The sequence below is a fragment of the Anomaloglossus baeobatrachus genome, chromosome 2, assembly GCF_048569485.1.
Source record: "Anomaloglossus baeobatrachus isolate aAnoBae1 chromosome 2, aAnoBae1.hap1, whole genome shotgun sequence".
NCBI classification, from domain to species: domain Eukaryota; kingdom Metazoa; phylum Chordata; class Amphibia; order Anura; family Aromobatidae; genus Anomaloglossus; species Anomaloglossus baeobatrachus.
In genome coordinates, this window is record NC_134354.1 from 603,125,902 (window position 1) to 603,150,307 (window position 24,406).

The following is a 24,406-nucleotide window of genomic DNA, read 5'->3' on the forward strand; positions in this document are numbered from 1 at the left end:
CTCTATTGATCTTACTTTTCTATGGTTCTAATGATAATTCATGACCCCATGTTACAAAGATCAGTACAGAATTCCTGGAATCTGAAAACATCCTAGTTTTTTTAATTGAATGGCTAGCATACTCACTGTACATGTAATCCATTGAGCATGTTTGGGATGGTCTAAATGGGTGTATACAACAGTGTGTTCAAGTTCCTGCCAATATCCAGAAATTTTACAAAGCCATTGAAGAGGAGTAGACCCCATTCTACAGGCCACAAGCAAGAAATAAACAAGTTGATCAAATCAAGAAGGAAATGTGTTGCACTGTGCGAGGCTTATGGTGGTCACACCAGATACTTACTTGTTTTCTGACTCCCCCTTGGCCCAGATAATATGGTAAAGCTGCACATTTTAGAGTGGCCCTTTATTGGTACCTGCCTAAGTCACACTGGTGCAATAAACATACTGTCTAATCAGTATCCTGATATGTCACACCTGTGAGGAGAATGGATTATTTTTGCAAAGGAGAAGTGCTCACTAACAAAGATTTAGACAAATTTGTGAACAACATTTGAGTTAAAAAGGCCATTTGCGTACATAGAAAAAGTCTTAGATCTTTGAGTTCAGCTCAGGAAAAGTGGGAGCGAAAACAAAAGTGTTGCATTTATTTTTTGTTCAGTTTATCTATTGCTATATTACTATTTTTTATAACATCATCATTGTAATTCAAAATATTTAATTGGATAATTAATTAAGTGTTTTAACATTGTTGCAATTATAAATATCTTTGAAATTTAGCAATGCTTTAAGCTGTAAGCTAATGAAAATATAGTATTCAGAAAATATTAAATATTAATTTGTTTAGTACGGTTTTCAATGGTGGAATTTACAATGCAATTTTCTACTGCAAAACACCAAGTAATTTATATATTTTAGAATTGAACTTATAACTAAGGTCCATGATGGGTTTTTTTTATTTTCAGTTATTTCACTGATTTCACCCTTCTTCTTTTTAACTAAGATACATCACAATTGATCTTGTTGCCGAAACGGAATGGTCTAGCTCATGTACATGAATAAATAGAATAAATCTAATCTGTAACAGCGTAGCGAGAAAAGAAATATCAGTATGCCAGAATTGCAGGTTTTCAGCTGCTACACCAACAGAAAAAACTGTTGTATATACCCCAGAATAATGTCAATAAAAACCCCTGCTTGGGGCCAAAAATTAAAAATGTTACTGCAACAATTTTTTTTTTTTTTAAATTTCTGTCTTTTTGTTCACCACTTAAATTAAACAAAAACTATACATGTTTGGTATCCTTCATTTAGAAAAAATATACATGCTTTATGTTATTATTCACAAAAAAACAGTGTGCTGGATTAAATGTGGCCCAAAATACAGACTTATATTACATAAACAGTACATTGAAATATATAGCATAGAGAAGGTAAGACTACAATATAGAAAAATGCCTTCACATGAGAAATAATATAATTGCTAGTGCATGCCTCCAATAATAAGCAAAAAGGAATGGATTTTGAGTGAATAGCTCCCAGGAGGTTGTAAGGTGAGCTATAGGTTGGTAGATACTATACCCTTCATTGTGACCAATCAGCAATAGTTGGACCATTTGATAGAGATGTACTTGATATAGATGTATGTGAAAATACTCAAAATAACATATACATGCATCTCCTGTGGGGAAACTATATGCAGAGGGTTTATACACACTCTCTAGGAGTTCAGCATAAGAAAAGCTGTGTCAGTGAGGTAAAGCCCACCATTAGGAGCCAGTGAGAGATGGCAAGATTAGAATGTAATATACCTGAATATAAACCAACATGATATGGAGAGTCCCTCTGCAATGTTGTCTGGGGCAGTCATTAAAAATGAATTGGGCTCACGCCTAGCATGAATAATACGAAGAGCTATGCATTACAAACCCAGCAGTCTGCTTTACCTTCACTATATATATAAGCTGGAAATTGACAGCTGACATCAAGGAGGCTAGTAATCCGTGGCATTTATCATACACTCCCATTACTAACTCACTAAGCGGATGGTTTAAAAAGACCACCGGAAAACATACTTTATTTGAATAAAGATGCCCTCACAAGCCTCATTCAACAATTTATCAAATTGAAAAAAATCTGTGAAGTTCCAATGATAACCCTACAGGTAATGTCGCATGACACCCATAGATTACTGTAGAGTCTCGTTCTGAGAAAGGGCCCATAGGTTCCTGGCGGTGAGCACCAATCAGGGAATTTCCTATGAGTACTGACTTCGGTAATGTTTCTTAGTGCATAATATTCCTATTGACTTTTACTGTGCTGATTCTGACACTTGCTTAATGTTATACAAACTTAAGTATATCTTCTTCTCCTCTGGCCATTACTATCTGAGCCGCCCCCCTCTTCCTATATCTCACCTGCTTTTTTTAGGCCATCGGCTTAGTATTTTGTGGAATTCATGCACAATATGTTTATAGAGTGTCAGCAGCTGTAACGTTTCTGATTGTCAGCTGCAAATTTTGCTGATGATAGTTCCAATTGTCATATTATTGCTGCTATAACCCTTTAGCACTTGACACTTTATTCCATGTTTATATGTATATATATATATATATATATATATATATATATTTTTCTACGTCTTTATTTATTTATTTAATTAGTACGCACATATAGCCTCTGAATTCCCATATACTACCCTTTGTCCTATTGTACTTGTCTGAAAAACTATGATTAATTAATATTGTTATCACATGATATGCAGGTTTTGACGCCATTTTTCCAGTTCACAGCTTTGTGTTTTTTAATATTTATTTTATTTAATTGTATGTAATTTTACATTAATAAAGATATATGAAGTGACCATATTGTTCGGTTCCTCTTCTTTGGTTCTGAATATAAACCAACATGATATGGAGAGTCCCTCTGCAATGTTGTCTGGGGCAGTCATTAAAAATGACTTGGGCTCACGCCTAGCATGAATAATACGAAGAGCTATGCATTACAAACCCAGCAGTCTGCTTTACCTTCACTATATATATAAGCTGGAAATTGACAGCTGACATCAAGGAGGCTAGTAATCCGTGGCATTTATCATACACTCCCATTACTAACTCACTAAGCGGATGGTTTAAAAAGACCACCGGAAAACATACTTTATTTGAATAAAGATGCCCTCACAAGCCTCATTCAACAATTTATCAAATTGAAAAAAATCTGTGAAGTTCCAATGATAACCCTACAGGTAATGTCGCATGACACCCATAGATTACTGTAGAGTCTCGTTCTGAGAAAGTTCTAAGACTAAGGGCCCATAGGTTCCTGGCGGTGAGCACCAATCAGGGAATTTCCTATGAGTACTGACTTCGGTAATGTTTCATGACCTCACGCTCATGGGATTCTAATGCCTCACTCTGCAACCATGAAACACAGTGAGAGTGGTCAGATCATATAAGGTACTGCTATCTTTAGGCTGGGAAAGGCCAAATAAACATGGCCCTTTCCTCCCTGATAATACCAGCAAACAGCTGTCTTTTTTACCTTGGCTGTTTAGCAAAAATAAGTAGGACCGCTAGCCGTTAGATTTGATCTGATCAGCCGACATGTGCAGATAACAGGTGCGGGTGGATCTCTGATCCACCTACACATGTTAACTAGTTAGATATTGCTGTCACACTCTGAAAGCGCAATCTAACATGTGCCATTTGAGATTGTGCCATTGCCTGCTGTCATCGGCAGCCATGTGACTCAATCAAGGGGCGGGCAACAAAAGGTTGTCATAACAGCTGAGGGTCATCTGATGACCCCTGTTGCTGTCATGACTGCTGAGCTGCGGCATTCACAGGATATCAGCATTTCTGCTGTTCAAAGGGATGCTGAAGCATCGCATTGAACAGCAGAAGGGATCCTACAGTACAGGCTTCAAGTCCGTTATGGGGACTAGCAAAAACAGTTAAAAGTAAAAATACAATTTAAAAAAGTATGTAAAAAACAAAAAACACAAAAGTTAAATTCATCCTCTTTTGCTCCATTAAGAATAAAATAATAAAAAAGAGCACACATATTTGCTATCACCATGTTAAGAAATGCCTTTTCTATCAAAATATAAAATAATCAATTAGTAAACTGCATAAGGGAAAAAAATGTAAAAACATTACAATTATTTTTTATATATATACATATATATATATATATATATATATATATATATATATATATATATATATATATATATATATATATATGTAATTTGTAATAAAATGCAATAACAGGTGATGAAAACATTGCATCTATCCAAACATAATATATTTAAAAACACCAGCTCAAGGTCCAAAATAAGCCCTCATTTAGCCCCAGATCACGAAAAACGAGACCGTTGCAATTTTTTTTTTTAAAAAATTGTCTAAGTTATTTTTCACCACTTAAATAATAAAAAACTATACATGTTTGATATATAGTAATTCATAAATCACCTGGGAAATTATACTGCTATATGAGTTTTACCATATAGTGAACATGGTAAATAAAAAAAAGGCTAAAAAACAATTTCACTTTTATTGCAATTTCACAGCATTTGTATTTTTTTTCCTGGATTTCAGTACCCTATATAATAAAGTAAATGAATATATTTAAAAGTAAAACTCATCCTGTAAAAAACAAGTCCTCCTATGGCTATAGTAACAAAGCAGCAAGGACGGGGTACAAAAATAATAAAATATAACTTTTAATAATTCCTTTAAAAGGAAGCAGGTAAAGCCTCACTTCACAGAAGTTATCTAAAACAAAACCACATCACAATCCCTTTTAGCATGTATAGGGGTACCATCAAGGCCAGGACTGCGCCTGTCAAGATAACAAAACTAGTAAGCCGACCCGTTCTGAGCATACAACAGGACAGCTCACCAGTGGGGCTTGGACAGCCACAGTATCAATGAAGGTCCAAAAGCCCTGTATTTAGAGGTAGAAGAGAATGGAACAGTCTCACCACATCAGATGGCGGTCCATCCGCTACCAATAGAGATCCTCATGTCCTCTTGGGCGTCCCAGTGGTCCTATTTAGTGGACTTAACACATGGTCCCCTTATAGAGATTGAGGTCCTGATGTCCTTGTTCTCCCAACGCGTTTCATATACAAAGATAATCGTCAGGGGAGTATAAAGTCAAGAGTCAGTCCTTACACCAGAAGGACAGGACAGGACATGCTGTAAAAATCAAATACAGATCATCAGATACTTATAGCATAGGATAAGCTTACCAAGCAAACCATTAAGAAAAGATACCAGCAGGGACTCACTGGACGGCAACAGCGGGGCTTCCAAACACTGCGCATCGCTGTGTTACGCCCGCCATCTTTTAAATCCCTGCTCGGCTGCCCACGTGTGAAGCTGCATCAGTGCTGACCCTCCCACACTTCCGGGTCGCACTGTGGAACGGAGGCCTGAGACGCAAACGTCACACACTGTGTGACGTAGCTGGCACATGCGCTGAACCCGCCGCCAGGAAAAAGCAGCGAGCGATGCAAAAGCGTCACGCCCCCTCATATTAAACAGGAGGACTTCATTTAACGGGCAGGAAGACATAGCACCTGCACAAAATAGTTTAACTGCGTGCAGGGCTACTAAGGCTCAAAAAAGGAAAGAAACCTTAACGCCAATGGGTGAGGGTGGTAACACAAACCCCCTCACACCCATACCAGATATATAGCACGTAAACTTGGCTCATGGACTATAAAGCGGTACCATCTTTAACAAAAAGAGGGCAGTTTACACGTAATACACAACAAATATACCCCGGAAGCGAAAGAAGGCAAAGAAAAGGCTACTTGAGAAACAGGGCTTTTGGAGAATAGACTAGTCAAATTAGGGGGAGGGGGCAGAAAGAAGGGGAAGAAAAACCTACCTACACCTCCACCACTGATACTACCTAGAGGAACCAGACCCTACCTACCTGCGGAGGTCGGCACCCTAGGACAGACGGTGAGTGGCGCCCCCGCTCATGCGACGGCTGGCCCTCTATCTAGTACTAGCCTAGGCTCACAAAAAGGGTGCAAAAGAAAGAATTTCGTTAAGACCAGAGTGGGTAACAGTTCTCAACCTGAAGATCCACTCAGCCTCACGCTGAAGGATCTTCTTATCCCAATCTTTACCTCGCTTTGGAGGGAAAAACATGTCAATACCCTGAAAGGAGATCCACTCAGGATCACCATTATGCATCATATTAACATGCTTAGCTAGAGGGGTGTCATTTTTTAGCCTAAGATCTCTCAAATGCTCACCTACCCTCCTCCTCAGCTCCCTCTTGGTCTTTCCTACATATTCCAGACCGCAGCGACACGTCACCTTATACACGACACCTTTAGTACGACAGTTAATAAAGTGTCGGATCTCATACTCTCTTGCTGTGACATTACTGGAAAATTTCCTCCCCGTTTTTATTGCTTTACAAGCAACACAGCCACTACAGCGGAAGTACCCTTTGATGTTACTCCTAAGCCATCCACTGTTAGTTTCCCTGTTGTCAGTAAAGTGACTGTGTACGAGTCGGTCTTGTAAAGATCTAGCCTTCCTAAAGGTGATGCATGGTTTATTTGAAATGAACGCTCCAATATCATAATCCATCTTCAGGATAGGCCAGTGTTTCTCAAGCACCCTCCTTACCTCCCTGGCCCCGTTGTTAAAGGTAGTGATAAAACTGATCACCTCATTAGTCTCGACATTATCCTTTTGTGGTGGGTATAATAGATTGGTTCTCTCTACTCGATCCGTCACCTTGCAAGCCTCTCTGATAACCTTACGTGGGTATCCTCTTTCCAGAAACCGAATATTAAGATCATTAGACTGTGCGGTACACCTATCCTCATTGGAGCAATTTCTCCTAATTCTAGAAAACTGCCCTCGAGGGATGCCTCTCTTTAACGCCAAAGGGTGTCCACTTTCCCATCTTAATAGCGAATTGGTCGCCGTAGGTTTGCGATAGGTACTAGTGGCAATGCCACCCTCTGCAGTTTTTTCCACGAGGACATCTAGAAAGGGCAGACTAGAAGAATTACTCTCATATGTAAAGCGAAGACCGGGACCACTATTATTAAGCCCTGCAACGAAGGCAGAAAGTTCAGACTCAGAGCCCCTCCATAAAAGAAACACATCGTCAATAAACCTGCACCACATAAGAATCTTATCGGTGGGCAAGGCTGACTCATCCCCAAAAACAACAGTCTCCTCCCACCAGCCCAGGAGCAAATTTGCATACGAAGGCGCACAAGGGCTGCCCATCGCAGTGCCCCTGAGCTGGTGGTAGAGCTGGTTCCCAAAGAGGAAGATGTTATGCGTCAGACAGAACTCCAGAATCTGTAGTAGAAAAGAATTGTGTTCCTCAAATTGTCTCCCTCTACTGTTGAGAAAGTACCGCACAGCTTTCAGACCAACTTCATGTTCGATAGAGGAATATAGAGACTCAACATCAATGCTCGCAAGTATGACGTCGTTATCCACCGAGACTCCCTCAAGTTTTTTGAGTAAATCAATGGTGTCTCTAAGGTAGGAATTTAAAGAGACGACAAAGGGCCTAAGGAGCTTATCCACGTAAATCCCTAGGTTCTGGGTCAAACTACCCACACCAGACACAATTGGTCTACCCTTAAGTGGGTCAACACCCTTGTGCACCTTTGGTAAACAGTAGAAGATGGGGGTGACCGGGAAACTAGGGAAAAGGAACTCATTCTCCTTTTTATCAATAAGGCCATTCTCCTTAGCGGTCACCAAGATGTTCTTCAGTTCACAGATAAATGACTCGACAGGATTAAGCATGAGCTTACCATAGCTCCTCCTATCATTAAGGATGTCAAGGCACATCTTCCTATAACCACCAGTATCCATCACAACAACATTCCCGCCCTTATCTGATTTTTTAATTACCAATTCAGGAGATTTTTCTAGGGATAACAAGCCTGCCATCTCCTGTTTGGTAAGGTTAAATTTGCAGGAATGTGCCATATTTAGTTGTTCAAGGTCCTTGGTTACAAGGTTAAGAAAAATGTCAATGGAGCCTATATCACTACCCACCGGGGGCATTCTCTCACGCTTGAGGTCCGTGAAAGGTCCCAGACCACTGAGGTTGGGATCAGTCTCACCGATACTAAACAATAGCCTCACGTCCTCCAAAATGTCACCCGGAATACCCAGTTTTAAACTTTGCTTCTTATCTTCCCTGACAAAATGTTTCTTCCACCTCAGCTTACGGACAAAAAGATTAAGATCCTTTACCCCTTCAAACGTATTAAAGTCTGAGGTAGGTACAAAAGTGAGGCCTTTGTTAAAAACCGACAGTTCACCAGCTGACAGTTCCCGTTTCGAGAGGTTAATTACCTGGGTTGGACCAGAGGGAGGGGGGTACTTACAGACTTCTGTCTGTTTCGTAGAGCGTAACTTGTCTGTTCTAAAAAACGGTTGTTACCTCTATTTTTCCCTTTGTTCCTTCCTCTGCCTCTAGGTGCTCTGCCGCGTCCCTCAAAATCGGATGCTTCAGTATCCGTAGAGGTACTGTCGAGTTCGTTGGGTCTAGGAGGTCTAGACAGGAGAAAACTATATGCCTTATTGTCTCGAAAATCTTGAAGGTCTCTTATGTAAAAGCGGTGTTTTTTCTCCTTGAGATGGTATTGAAATTTCTCAATGGTATTCTGCAGAACGGTTTCCTTAGCAATAAACTCGCCTTCTGCAGAAAATTTCTTTGTGATATCAATTTGCTCCTTGAGGGTAACTTCAAGACCAGCCAACCGCTTACGCTCCTCATTCAACAACAAGGTCAGAAGTGTTAAAGAACAGTCAGTAACCTCCTTCTCCCACCTAGATGCCAACTCAGTACCTCTATACCTATAGCCTGGTGTTAATGAAATCCGCAAATAGCGGGGTACAATTTTATCTTTTAAATAAACCTCGAGGGACTGGACCTCCCACCAAGAGGTTGTACATTCCTTATATATTTTTGTCAAATCGCTAAAAGCGCTATTCAGGGTAGGGTATATTTTTTTTGAACAAAATTTCTTTCAGAAAACACCTCTTTTGCTTCAGAGAACCAGTTGTTAGTGTCAATGCCTGAAGCCAAGAAACCAGCCATATCAGTCGTAAATAATTAAATAGCCACTGGTAATGTACCACAGATAGTCAATATTAACAAAGCAGCAAGGACGGGGTACAAAAATAATAAAATATAACTTTTAATAATTCCTTTAAAAGGAAGCAGGTAAAGCCTCACTTCACAGAAGTTATCTAAAACCAAAACCACATCACAATCCCCTTTAGCATGTATTGGGGTACCATCAAGGCCACGACTGCGCCTGTACAGATAACAAAACTAGTAAGCCGACCCGTTCTGAGCATACAACAGGACAGCTCACCAGTGGGGCTTGGACAGCCACAGTATCAATGAAGGTCCAAAAGCCCTGTATTTAGAGGTAGAAGAGGATGGAACAGTCTCACCACATCAGACGGCGGTCCATCCGCTACCAATAGAGATCCTCATATCCTCTTGGGCGTCCCAGTGGTCCTATTTAGTGGACTTAACACATGGTCCCCTTATAGAGATTGAGGTCCTGATGTCCTTGTTCTCCCAACGCGTTTCATATACAAAGATAATCGTCAGGGGAGTATAAAGTCAAGAGTCAGTCCTTACACCAGAAGAACAGGACAGGACATGCTGTAAAAATCAAATACAGATCATCAGATACTTATAGCATAGAATAAGCTTACCAAGCAAACAGTTAAGAAAAGATACCAGCAGGGACTCACCGGACGGCAACAGCGGGGCTTCCAAACGCTGCGCACCGCTGTGTTACGCCCGCCATCTTTTCAATCCCTGCTCTGCCGCCCACGTGTGATGCCGCATCAGTGCTGACCCTCCCACACTTCCGGGTCGCACTGTGGAACGCAGGCCTGAGACGCAAACGTCACACACTGTGTGACGTAGCTGGCACATGCGCTGAACCCGCCGCCAGGAAAAAGCAGCGATCGATGCAAAAGCGTCACGCCCCCTTTTATTATTTTTGTACCCCGTCCTTGCTGCTTTGTTAATATTGACTATCTGTGGTACATTACCAGTGGCTATTTAATTTTTTACGACTGATATGGCTGGTTTCTTGGCTTCAGGCATTGACACTGACAACTGGTTCTCTGAAGCAAAAGAGGTGTTTTCTGAGAGAAATTTTGTTCAAAAAAAATATACCCCTACCCTGAATAGCGCTTTTAGCGATTTGACAAAAATATATAAGAGAAAAAGGAGCCAGCACGATCTGAAATTGGCATGCATCATATAAAAGTGAAAATTCACAGATTTATTCCAACTGTACTATAATAAAAAAAATGAGATTTTTAGCAAATAATTGATCAATTTTTTGAGCCACCCCTGCCAACGTCACGGCAAATCTCAATAGGGGGGTCCTACTCTATATTCTGTATTTCATGTGCCATGCGGCCTCCTAGATAAAGTTAAAAGCAGAACCCTAATGGAGCACACATACCTGTAACCTGTATATAGCCGCTTGCTCCACATGCTGGGACCTGGGCATCCACAGGCATTGCTAATTAAGCACCATACTTGGATCTCGTCCGCCTTTATCAATGGTTGCTGTCTGGCACTGGGAGGGTCAGTTCTGATATAGTCCTGGTATGTGTAGAGCTTGCTCCACATGCTGGGACCTGGGCTGGCCTCTATCCACAATTGCCTTTTTGCAACATAGAAGCGGTTATATATACAGGTTACAGGTATGTGTGCTCCATTATGGTTCTACTTTTAACTTTATCTAGGAGGCTGCATGGCACATGAAATACAGAATATAGAGTAGGACCCCCCTATTGAGATTTGCCGTGACGTTGGCAGGGGTGGCTCAAAGAATTGATCAATTATTTGCTAAAAATCTCATTTATATTACAGTACAGTTGGAATAAATCTGTGAATTTGCACTTTTTATATGATGCATGCCATTTTAAGATCGTGCTGGCTCCCCTCTCCCCCAAAAATATATAAGGAACGTACCACCTCTTGGTGGGAGGTCCAGTCCCTCGAGGTTTATTTAAAAGATAAAATTGTACCCCGCTATTTGCGGATTTCATTAACACCAGGCTATAGGTATAGAGGTACTGAGTTGGCATCTAGGTGGGAGAAGGAGGTTACTGACTGTTCTTTAAAACTTATGACCTTGTTGTTGGATGAGGAGCGTAAGCGGTTGGCTGGTCTTGAAGTTACCCTCAAGGAGCAAATTGATATCACAAAGAAATTTTCTGCAGAAGGCGAGATTATTGCTAAGGAAACCGTTCTGCAGAATACCATTGAGAAAATTCAATACCATCTCAAGGAGAAAAAACACCGCTTTTACGTAAGAGAGCTTCAAGATTTTCGAGACAATAAGGCATATAGTTTTTTCCTGTCTAGACCTCCTAGACCCAACAAATTCGACAGTACCTCTACGGATACTGAAGCATCCGATTTTGAGGGACGCGGCGGAGCACCTAGAGGCAGAGGAAGGAACAAAGGGAAAAATAGAGGTAACAACCGTTTTTTAGAACAGACAAGTTACGCTCTACGAAACAGACAGAAGTCTGTAAGTACCCCCCTCCCTCTGGTCCAACTCAGGTAATTAACCTCTCGAAACGGGAACTGTCAGCTGGTGAACTGTCGGTTTTGAACAAAGGCCTCACTTTTGTACCTACCTCAGACTTTATTACGTTTGAAGGGGTAAAGGATCTTAATCTTTTTGTCCGTAAGCTGAGGTAGAAGAAATTTTGTCAGGGAAGATAAGAAGCAAAGTTTGGAACTGGGTATTCCGGGTGACATTTTGGAGGACGTGAGGCTATTGTTTAGCATCTGTGAGACTGATCCCAACATCAGTGGTCTGGGACCTTTCACAGACCTCAAGCTAAGGAGTGAGAGAATGCCCCCGGTGGGTAGTGATATAGGCTCCATTGACATTTTTCTTAACCTTGTAACCAAGGACCTTGAACAACTAAATATGGCACATTCCTGCAAATGTAACCTTACCAAACAGGAGATGGCAGGCTTGTTATCCCTAGAAAAATCTCCTGAATTGGTAATTATAAAATCAGATAAGGGCGGGGATGTTGTTGTGATGGATACTGGTGGTTATAGGAAGATGTGCCTTGACATCCTTAATGATAGGAGGAGCTATGGTAAGCTCATGCTTAATCCTGTCGAGTCGTTTATCTGTGAACTGAAGAACATCTTGGTGACCGCTAAGGAGAATGGCCTTATTGATAAAAAGGAGTATGAGTTCCTTTTCCCTAGTTTCCCGGTCACCCCCACCTTCTACTGTTTACCAAAGGTGCACAAGGGTGTTGACCCACTTAAGGGTAGACCAATTGTGTCTGGTGTGGGTAGTTTGACCCAGAACCTAGGGATTTATGTGGATAAGCTCCTTAGGCCCTTTGTGGTCTCTTTAAATTCCTACCTTAGAGACACCACTGATTTACTCAAAAAACTTGAGAGAGTCTCGGTGGATAACGACGTCATACTTGCGAGCATTGATGTTGAGTCTCTATATTCCTCTATCGAACATGAAGTTGGTCTGAAAGCTGTGCGATACTTTCTCAACAGTAGAGGGAGACAATTTGAGGAACACAATTCTTTTCTACTACAGATTCTGGAGTTCTGTCTGACGCATAACATCTTCCTCTTTGGAACCAGCTCTACCACCAGCTCAGGGGCACTGTGATGGGCAGCCCTTGTGCGCCTTCGTATGAAAATTTGCTCCTGGTGGAGGGGCTCTGAGTCTGAACTTTCTGCCTTCGTTGCAGGGCTTAATAATAGTGGTCCCGGTCTTCGCTTTACATATGAGAGTAATTCTTCTAGTCTGCCCTTTCTAGATGTCCTCGTGGAAAAAACTGCAGAGGGTGGCATTGCCACTAGTACCTATCGCAAACCTACGGCGACCAATTCACTATTAAGATGGGAAAGTGGACACCCTTTGGCGTTAAAGAGAGGCATCCCTTGAGGGCAGTTTTCTAGAATTAGGAGAAATTGCTCCAGTGAGGATAGGTGTACCGCACAGTCTAATGATCTTGAAATTCGGTTTCTGGAAAGAGGATACCCACGTAAGGTTATCAGAGAGGCTCGCAAGGTGACGGATCGAGTAGAGAGAACCAATCTATTATACCCACCACAAAAGGATAATGTCGAGACTAATGAGGTGATCAGGTTTATCACTACCTTTAACAACGGGGCCAGGGAGGTAAGGAGGGTGCTTGAGAAACACTGGCCTATCCTGAAGATGGATGATGATATTGGAGCGTTCATTTCAAATGAACCATGCATCACCTTTAGGAAGGCTAGATCTTTACAAGACCGACTCGTACACAGTCACTTTACTGACAACATGGAAACTAACAGTGGACGGCTTAGGAGTAACATCAAAGGGTGCTTCCGCTGTAGTGGCTGTGTTGCTTGTAAAGCAATAAAAACGGGGAGGAAATTTTCCAGTAATGTCACAGGAAGAGAGTATGAGATCCGACACTTTATTAACTGTCGTACTAAAGGTGTCGTATATAAGGTGACGTGTCACTGCGGTCTGGAATATGTAGGAAAGACCAAGAGGGAGCTGAGGAGGAGGGTAGGTGAGCATTTGAGGGATCTTAGGCTAAAAAATGACACCCCTCTAGCTAAGCATGTTAATACGATGCATAATGGTGATCCTGAGTGGATCTCCTTTCAGGGTATTGACATGATTTTCCCTCCAAAGCGAGGTGGAGATTGAGATAAGAAGATCCTTCAGCGTGAGGCTGAGTGGATCTTCAGGTTGAGAACTGTTACCCCCTCTGGTCTTAACGAAATTCTTTCTTTTGCACCCTTTTTGTGAGCCTAGTCTAGTACTAGATAGGAGGGCCAGCCGTCGCACGAGCGGGGGCGCCACTCACCGTCTGTCCTAGGGTGACGACCTCCGCAGGTAGGTAGGTGGAGGTGTAGGTAGGTTTTTCTTCCCCTTCTTTCTGCCCCCTCCCCCTAATTTGACTAGTCTATGCTCCAAAAGCCCTGTTTCTCAAGTAGCCTTTTCTTTGCCTTCTTTCGCTTCCGGGGTATACTTGTTGTGTATTACGTGTAAACTGCCCTCTTTTTGTTAAAGATGGTACCGCTTTATAGTCCATGAGCCAAGTTTACGTGCTATATATCTGGTATGGGTGTGAGGGGGTTTGTGTTACCACCCTCACCCATTGGCTTTAAGGTTTTTTTCCTTTTTTGAGCCTTAGTAGCCCTGCGCGCAGTTAAACTATTTTGTGCGGGTGCTATGTCTTCCTACCCGTTAAATGAAGTCCTCCTGTTTAATATGAGGGGGCGTGATGCTTTTGCATCGCTCGCTGTTTTTTCCTGGCGGCGGGTTCAGCGCATGTGCCAGCTACGTCACACAGTGTGTGACGTTTGCGTCTCAGGCCTGCGTTCCACAGTGCGACCCGGAAGTGTGGGAGGGTCAGCACTGATGCGGCGTCACACGTGGGCGGCCGAGCAGGGATTTAAAAGATGGTGGGCGTAACACAGCGGTGCGCAGCATTTGGAAGCCCCGCTGTTGCCGTCCGGTGAGTCCCTGCTGGTATCTTTTCTTAATGGTTTGCTTGGTAAGCTTATCCTATGCTATAAGTATCTGATGATCTGTATTTGATTTTTACAGCATGTCCTGTCCTGTCCTTCTGGTGTAAGGACTGACTCTTGACTTTATACTCCCCTGACGATTATCTTTGTATATGAAACGCGTTGGGAGAACAAGGACATCAGGACCTCAATCTCTATAAGGGGACCATGTGTTAAGTCCACTAAATAGGACCACTGGGACGCCCAAGAGGATATGAGGATCTCTATTGGTAGCGGATGGACCGCCGTCTGATGTGGTGAGACTGTTCCATCCTCTTCTACCTCTAAATACAGGGCTTTTGGACCTTCATTGATACTGTGGCTGTCCAAGCCCCACTGGTGAGCTGTCCTGTTGTATGCTCAGAACGGGTCGGCTTACTAGTTTTGTTATCTGTACAGGTGCAGTCCTGGCCTTGATGGTACCCCTATACATGCTAAAGGGGATTGTGATGTGGTTTTGGTTTTAGATAACTTCTGTGAAGTGAGGCTTTACCTGCTTCCTTTTAAAGGAATTATTAAAAGTTATATTTTATTATTTTTGTACCCCGTCCTTGCTGCTTTGTTAATATTGACTATCTGTGGTACATTACCAGTGGCTATTTAATTATTCTCCTATGGCTATAGGAATAAAAAATAAAAAGTTATGGCTCTTTGAAGAAAGGGAGGAAATAGTGAAAATGAAAAACGGAAAATCACCAGTGGTACAGAGGTAAAGAGGGGGATAGCATAGTGCAAGCCATCACCCCCCCCACCTGTGTAACCTATGGGTGGTTAACAGCCAAAGGAAGAAAATTGATTTACAGATACACAGCTGTCTATTGTGCTTTTTGGTAAACAATGTTTTTTGCTTTACCTTTAGGTGCATATATAAAATTATTTTTGAGTCTACCCATCCTAGAGCAAAGCAACATAGAGTTGACAATTTAAAAAAAACGGGCTCTTCAAATTAATGTCGGCTACTTTATTTAATTGACCTTGTGTTTTGGTTATAATCAAAGCAAATGCAAGTTGATTTTGAATCTACAGACATTTAAAATGGAAGGGCATGTTGCTTGGTAGCAAGGGGGGTACACAGAATTTAAACATTTTCTTCCTTAGAGTCTTCCATAAGAATAGTGGCTTCAATAATGTTGGGAATCATACCCTTAACACACAACCTTGTGTCATTACACACTTTTGGTGGATCAAGGCCTAAGCGACATTTTTGGGGCTCCTATTTTTAAAGTGAGCCTATGTGGTGGCATTCCAGAAGACTCCAAAGAATTCAGAAACTCAAATGGGTACATTAAAGATTTTTTTACTATCCATTCCTTATTTAATGGACATATATGTGGTTGCTGGATCGGGTAGTCTCCCCTGTATTTGTAGATTTCCTGATAAACTGTGGAAAGGAAGCGCACATAGGGTTTTACCCGATATGGGGTTAGCGCGTGGAATGGGACAGGTACTCAACTGCTGTAGTTGCGACAGGCACAACTCCTTAAAGGCACAAAGGATGAAAATGGTGGTAAGCAGCAGCCCCGATACAAGCGGTAAATATAAAAACTGATTTTAAAAGAAAACGGGTTAAATGCTGCGCTAAAAACCACAGATCCAGTACATATGATGAATTCATTTTTCTTTATCTTCACAGGTCAACGCATTTTAAAGACATCTCCATCTTCTTCATCAGGACAAACATAAAAGAAATGGCAGATTCGTGCAGATTAGATTTGTGGAGCTGACACTATTGTTCTATTGGCGCTAGTATTCAAAAAGCCACTGATGGTAGTTAAAATTGTTACAAATATCAGGGAAAACTTGGCAAATAAACTCCAGTACTGAGGACATAATTCTAAAAATATTTTCCGCTAAGGAAATTAAGCCAGTAGTGGAGCCTATCATTTCCAAGGCATAGTAGGTGGCATGTAAATTTATCCACAGTATTTTTTCCCATCAAGTGAACCCGCATATTAGTAGTCAGAGCTAGCTTCTAAATATGTTTCCATAGATTATAAGATATTGAATAGACATTTAGGTTGTCTAATAGTGTTGCACCCTTAAGAACAGGTAACTAGAGATGAGTGAGCTCCAAAATATTCATAATCGCTATACTCTTAACGAGTACTTTGTAATACTTGCGTATTTGTTCCAAATAGCGAGTACAATGCATTTTAATGGGAAATGCAAGTAATTTTATGCTGGACCCAACACAGAGGTCTGGTTGCCTGAGAAAAAGGCTAAAATGGATGGGAAAGTGATGAAACTGAATGGAGAGAGCCTGGAGAATATGCCTGCATGCATTTCTGACTCACATATGGTTTCTGTTAATAAGGATGTCACAGGATTACACCATTTTTACAGCTGCAAAAGAACACCTATCAAACCTAACCTGAATTGCATTTTACATGTAAAAAAGATTAGCAAACAGTTTTTCGTACATAACCACTTGTATATAAGGTTAAATAAACTGGAGAAAAAAAATATCCCTTTTAGCGTTTGTCCACACGTAGTGTTTTGGCTTTTTTTACTTTTACGATTGGGAGGGCCCTGACTTAAACATATTGTAGGTCCCTCTGTCATACATAATTTCTAGTTAGCTATTCCCTAACACTTTACAAGGCTGGCTAGAATGTGCCCATTGGTATTTTGATCTTTGGAGGGACTGCTGTTACTTATACATTTGGTCAGTCCCTCCCTCAATAAGACTCAGATAGTGGAATATGTTGATCTTTGACCTGAGGGGCCACAAGTGGTCTGGTAAGGCTATATGCACATGCTGCAGTTTTAACTGCACCCAAACTGCAACCAAAATTGCAACCAAAACAGCACCTTGTCATAGAGAGCCTGTAAATGTAAAAAAAACCCCTAAAAACAACGCTTGCAATGATGGTGTGTTTTGCCGCGTTTTTGCTAATCTGTTTTTTAAAAGAGAAACAAAATATGATAGGATTGGAAAATTGATAGATAGCTAGAATAGATGGATAGATAGAAAAAATAGATAGAAAGAATAGATAGATAGGTAGATAGAAAAAAAAGAAAAGAACAGCTTCATAGAGGGATAGCTAGCTTGGCCAGCTGTTTTTTTTTAATTTTTTGGGGGGTAAAAAATAATGTGGGGTCCCCCCCATTTTTCATATTCAGCACAGGAATAGCAGCAGCTACAGGCTGCAACCCTCAGCTGTCTGCTGTACCTTGGCTAGTAATGGAAAAAAGAGGGAATCCCTCACTTTTTTTTAAGTTATTTGATTTCTTTTTAAAAATAAAAATAATGTGGGATCCCCCCATTTTTCTAATACCAGCCAAAGTACAGCAGACAACTGGGGGTGATATTGTTAGAGTGTGAAGGGCCATCATTATTTGACCCTTTTCAGCCTAAGAGTAGCAGCCTAAAGCCACCCCAGAAGTGGCGAATGCATAAGATGTGCCAATTATGGCACTGGTCCAAGCTCTTCCTGTTGCCCTGGTGCAGTGGCAATCAGGGTAATAAGAAGTTAATGGCAGCTCATAGCTGCCACGAACCCTAGATGAGTTATGGCAGTCGTCTATTAGACCCCGCCTTCATCACTAATCTGTACGTAAAAGTAAATAAACACAAGCCCCCCAAAAATCCTTTATTTGTAATAAAATACAAAGAGCATCCCGTTTCACCACTTTATTAACCCCAAAACCCTCCTGCAGGTCTGAAGTAATCCACATGAGGTCCCACGGTGATTCAGCTCTGCTACATCTCTGTCCTGTCACAGTTAGTGTCATAGAGCATGACTGCCCACTGTGAGTGCAGAAAGAGCCGTGCAATCAGAATGAACTTGTGTAAACCCCTGACATCACAGCTGCTGGCCCCGCAGTATGGCGTGTGTCATTGCAGTGATGTCACAGGTTCATCACTGTGAGGTTCAGGCTGCAATTGAAGTGAGCAGTGTGATCAACGGTGACGTCACTGAGGTGAGTCCTCCACCTGTGGCTCACCTCAGTCGCGGAGAAATTTCAAGTCACAGGTTTAGGATTAAAATCTCCTGAGTGACGTCACCGCTGATCGCGTGGCTCACTTCAGTCACTCGAATGATTTGCTGTGATGGGAGGAGGACTCCAGGTGTGACTGCAAATCACCTGACTGATGTGACCGCTGACTGCGCAGCTCACTTCAGTTGCTTTATGGCGTTCGCTGTTAGTGTCAGATGTAGCAGTGCTGGAAGCGTCGTGGGACCTCATGTTAATTACGTCGGACCTACAGGGATGTCATTGAAGTTAATAAAGTGGTGACAGAGGGTGATTTTTGTCTTTTATTGCAAATAAAGGATTTTTGGAGTGTTTGTATTTATTTACTTTCACTTACAGATTAATGATGTAGGGTGTCTCATAGCTATGGGCTGTTATTAACGCCTTAGTACCCTGATTGCCACCACACCAGGGCAATCGGGCAGAGCTGGTGAAAGTGCTGGGCCTGTCATGTCTAATGGATGCTGCAATTCCGGGAAGGGCAGTCTCCAATCAAGGAAACCGCCTATACTAAAACATGGTATCCATCCACAGACAGCTGTTTCGGGGTATTTGCCCCTCATGAGTGTGTAGTAGGAAACTGGCTAGTGGGAGCAATGCCTAGTAGAAGACTACATAAGTAAGGATGGTTGACCTCGGGGAGATCAACATCCAACAACGCGGAGACACCATCACGTGTTTCTCAACGCAGTGACACTAGAACAAGGCCCCTGGGAAAATATGCAAAACAAGAATGCCGCGGAGACACCATCACATGTTTCTCAATGCAAATGAGGGGCAAATACCCCGAAACAGCTGTCTGTTAATGGATGTCATGTTTTAATAACTGAAAAGTGGGGCATGCAATATTATTCATCCCCTTTACTTTCAGTGCAGCAAACTCACTCCAGAAGTTCATTGAGGATCTCTGAATGATCCAACGTTGTCCTAAATGACTGATGATGATAAATGTTATCCACCTGTGTTTAATCAAGTCTCCGTATAAATGCACCTGTTCTGTGATAGTCTCAGTGTTCTGTTTAAAGCACAAACAGCATCATAAAGACCAAGGAACACAACAGGCAGGTCCGTGATGCTGTTGCAGAGAAGTTTAAAGCCGAATTTGGTTACAAAAAGATTTCCAAAACCTTAAAGGGAAGGTATCGCGGTTTTTTATTTTTGTATTAAAAATAGTGATTATGAAATCAAGTATTTCTAATACAAAAGGAAAATCGCAGCTTATTTAGTTTTTATGTAATTCTTATTTTACTGGAGGCACTGGGGGCTGCCATGCTGGATTTGCCTTGTGTATAACGACAGTAACTCCTTCCTTTATGGCAGCCCCTGTGCATAGACTCTGATAGTCGGGCTCCGACCCCTTGCCATATGTTACAGTGGGCGTCTGCTGTGACGTGGAAGCGCCCCCTGGGCTGTCCAGAACACAAGAGGGAGGAGTTCAGCGCCATTATTGTGGAGCTCACAGCGTGTGCTGTTTGCTCCACTTTACCCCTGTCAACCGCCGGGATGTGGGAGTACGGGCCGCCTCCCCTCCCCTCCTTACTGTCTCCGATGATATCCCATCATTCCGTTCTCCCCAGCCCCTGCACTGCCCCAGCTACTGACGCCGCCGTTACCGTCTCCAATGACACCCCCCTCCCTCCGTTCTCCCAAGTCCCCGCTCTGTCCGCTGCCGCAGCTCCCCCAGCTCTGCCCGCCGCTGCTGTGTGTGTGTGTGTGTGTGTATGTGTGTGCGCGCAATTGTACAGGTATGTGCGATATCGTGAGTGTGTGTGAGTGTATGCGATCGGATGTGTAAGTGTATGCGATCGGATGTGTGAGTGTATGCGATCGGATGTGTGAAATGTCGGCCGGATGCAGGGGAGGATGCAGGGGAGGATGGCATGCAGCACAGCTGCCTGGAGCGCCCACCGGAGGTCAAAGGGAGGAATTGTGTGTGTGTGTGTGTGTGTGTGTGTGTGGCACAAGGTCCCCATCAGGGGTGATTGTATGTGTGTGGCACAAGGTCCCCATCAGGGGTGATTGTATGTGTGTGGCGCAAGGTCCCCATCAGGGGTGATTGTGTGTGTGTGTGTGCATGCACGTGCCACTGCATGTGAGTACCTGTGTGTGTACCGGTGATACTGTCTGCAGGGTTGTGTATCTAATCCTATCCTGTGTGATACTATCTGCAGGGCTGTGTATCTAATCCTATCCTTTGTGATTCTGTCTCCTGAGCTGTGTATCTAATCCTATCCTGTGTGATACTGTCTGCTGAGCTGTGTATCTAATCATCTCCTGTGTGATACTGTCTGCTGAGCTGTGTATCTAATCCTATCCTGTGTGATACTGTCTGCTGAGCTGTTAATCTAATCCTCTCCTGTGTGATACTGTCTGCTGAGCCGTGTATCTAATCCTCTCCTGTGTGATACTGTCTGCTGAGCTGTGTATCTAATCATATCCTCTGTGATACTGTCTGCTGAGCCGTGTATCTAATCCTGTCCTGGGTGATGCTGTCTGCTGAGCTGTGTATCTAATCCTCTCCTGTGTGATACTGTCTCCTGAGCTGTGTATCTAATCCTCTCCTGTGTGATACTGTCTCCTGAGCTGTGTATCTAATCCTCTCCTGTGTGATACTGTCTGCTGAGCTGTGTATCTAATCCTATCCTGTGTGATACTTTCTGCTGAGCCGTGTATCTAATCCTCTCCTGGGTGATGTTGTCTGCTGAGCCGTGTATCTAATCCTATCCTGTGTGATACTGTCTGCTGAGCTGTGTATCTAATCCTATCCTGTGTGATACTGTCTGCTGAGCTGTGTATCTAATCCTCTCCTGTGTGATACTGTCTGCTGAGCCGTGTATCAAATACTATCCTGTGTGATACTCCTGCTGTCCTTCGTGACACTTTAGGCATTTCTGGTCACCATGAAAATAGCTGTGCACTACATGTCATTCTCTGTTATCTGTTGTATACACTCAGATTAGGAGGGGGGAGGCGACATCACACACAGGAGAGCAGACTCCTCCCACTTTACGGCATGCTGTAATCTGAGCTTTTTATACAGTGGAAATTCAGTAGGATTTCAGAAGCTGCTCCCCTAGTGTTTAACAGTGGAAAATATCAAACTTTTTAATTTTTTTTTATATTTTGCACAATTAAAAAAAAAAAAAATATTTAAACAAAACATTTAAACATTATTACTTTACATTTTTTTCAGTTATTATTATTTTTTTTTTTTGATGATACCTTCCCTTTAAACATCCCAATGAGCACTGTGCAAGTGATCATATTGAAATGGAAGGAGTATCATACCACTGCAAATCTACCAAGACTCGACTGTCCATCCAAACTTTCATCTCAAATAAGGAGAAGACTGATCAGAGATGCAGCCTAGAGGTACATGATTACTCTGGATGAACTGCAGAGATCTACAGCTGAGGTGGGAGAGTCTGTCCATAGGACAACAATCAGTCGTACACTGCACAAATTTGGTCTTTATTTACGTGGCAAGAAGAAAGCCATTTCTAAAGATATCCATAAAATGTGAAATTTAAAGTTTGTCACAAGCCACCTGGGAGACACAACAAATATGTGGAAGAAGGTGCTCTTTTTGGGCACAATGCCTAACGATATGTTTGGCGTAAAAGTAACACAGCTCATCACCCTAAACATACCATCCCCACTGTCAAACATGGTGGTGGCAGCATCATGGTTTGGGCCTGCTTTGCTTCAGCAGGGACAGGGAAGATGGTTAAAATTGTTGGGACGATAGATGGAGCCAAATACAGGACAATTCTTGAAGAAAACCTGTTGGAGTCTGCAAAAAACCTGAGACTGGGACGAAGATTTGTGTTTATACAAGACAATGATCCCAAACATAAAGCAAAATCCACAATGGAATGGTTCACAAATAAACATATCCAGGAGTTAGAATGGCCAAATCAAAGTCCAAAACCTGAATCCAATCGAGAATCTGTGGAAAGAGATGAAAACTGCTGTTCACAAATGCTCTCCATCCAACCTCACTCAGCTCGAACTGTTTGCAAAGGAAGAATGGGCAAGAATTTCTCGATGTGCAAAACTGATAGAGACATACCCTAAGCGACTTTCAGCTGTAATCACAGCAAAAGGTGGCGCTACAAAGTATTAAATTAAAGGGGCCAAATTATATTGCACGCCCAAATTTTCAGTTTTTTTTTTTTACAAAAATTTAAAATAATAAAATAAGCAATAAATTTTGTTCAACTTCACAATTGTGTTCCAATTGTTGTTGATTCTTCACCATAAAATATAACATTTTTATCTTTATGTTTGAAGCCTGAAATGTAGGAAAAGGTTGAAAATTCAAGGGGGCCGAATACTAAGGCACTGTAAATCTGGTGAGGTGAAGGGCAAAGTTATAGGTTCTTAACATGAATTTGTAGTGGATACATTTTCCTCCATAGGCGTTCAGCACTCCTAGAGGATTGCTGGAGAAATCTAGTTTGGGATGTGAGCCAGGGCTATTTTACTCTGTGTTTGTAGGTTCTGAGTCTAAGAAGTGCTACTCGGTTCAGGTTGCTTTTGACAGTGCCATTGTAGTGCTTAACAGCAAGATCAGGACAGAAAAGAGAGGAGATAGGGGACAGTGATGAGTATAGCGACTGTAAGGGCGGCTTTGCACGTTGCAACATCGCACGTGCGATGTCGGTGGGGTCAAATCGAAAGTGACGCACATCCGGCGTCACTTTCGACATCGCAGTGTGTAAATCCTAGATGATACGATGAATGAGCGCAAAAGCGTCGTTATCGTATCTGTCAGGGCCGGGAGGACTGATGGGCCCAGGAGGTGGATCCACTGGACCGAGTACCCCACCGGGGGGCAGGGTACACGGCAGCCGGAGCACTGGCGTGGCCGGGACGGGTATAACCAGGTCACCAGGGTCACGGAGTTCTTTAGGACAATACAGGAAACAGGCACAGGTACCCGGTAGCAAAAGACAAACAGTAACAGGACACAGCACAATGGGACCTGAGCACCTAGCTCTAAAGACAAGCTTAAGGACACGTTGATCAGGCCCCGCCCACATGGAAAGGCCAGTCTTATATACCCAGCACAGCCTCATGTCATTTCCTGCTGCAGGTGTGCTGGGCCTATAAGACTAGGAGAGTGGGCGCGGCCTGGTCCTATACAGAACCATGTGGCTAGGACTCAGAGTCAGACTCATAAGACCAGGAGCAGGACACAGGAGAGCACGAGCGGGAGCGGCAGCCATGACCGGTGGACACGTGGAGTGGATCAGTGGGTAAGGAGTGGTGCTGGGACACGGGGAGCGTGACAGTACCCCCCCCTCTAAGCCCCCCCCTCCGAGCACAGAACCCCAGGGGCACCCCGGATCGAGACACCGGACCGGGACCCAACGCAAAGGCGGGGAAGGACCGCTGACCCCGTACCGCCTTCTTAGCCGCACGGCGCTTAGCCGATCTCCCAGCAGTGGCAATGGGAAGAGGAGGACCGTCAGAAACAGGACTGGCATCGTGGACGACCGGCCCGGGCGTCTCGGACCGGGCACAGGACAGTGACTCATCCCCGGTAGCCGGTGGCATTAGAGTCTCAATCGTCAGGGACGGTGGAACGACGCTGGAGTGCGTCGTCACTTCTGGTTCTGGTGGCACCACAGGCACAAGTGCTAGGAGCTGTGGTACAACGCTGGACTGCGTCATATTCTCCTCTTCTTGTGACATGATAGGGTCAGGTGCCAGGGGCTGAGGAACGGGCTGTAGACAGTTATCATGGCACGAGGGACTCCAGCGAGAGATTGCGCCAGAGCGCCAACTGATGTCAGGGTCA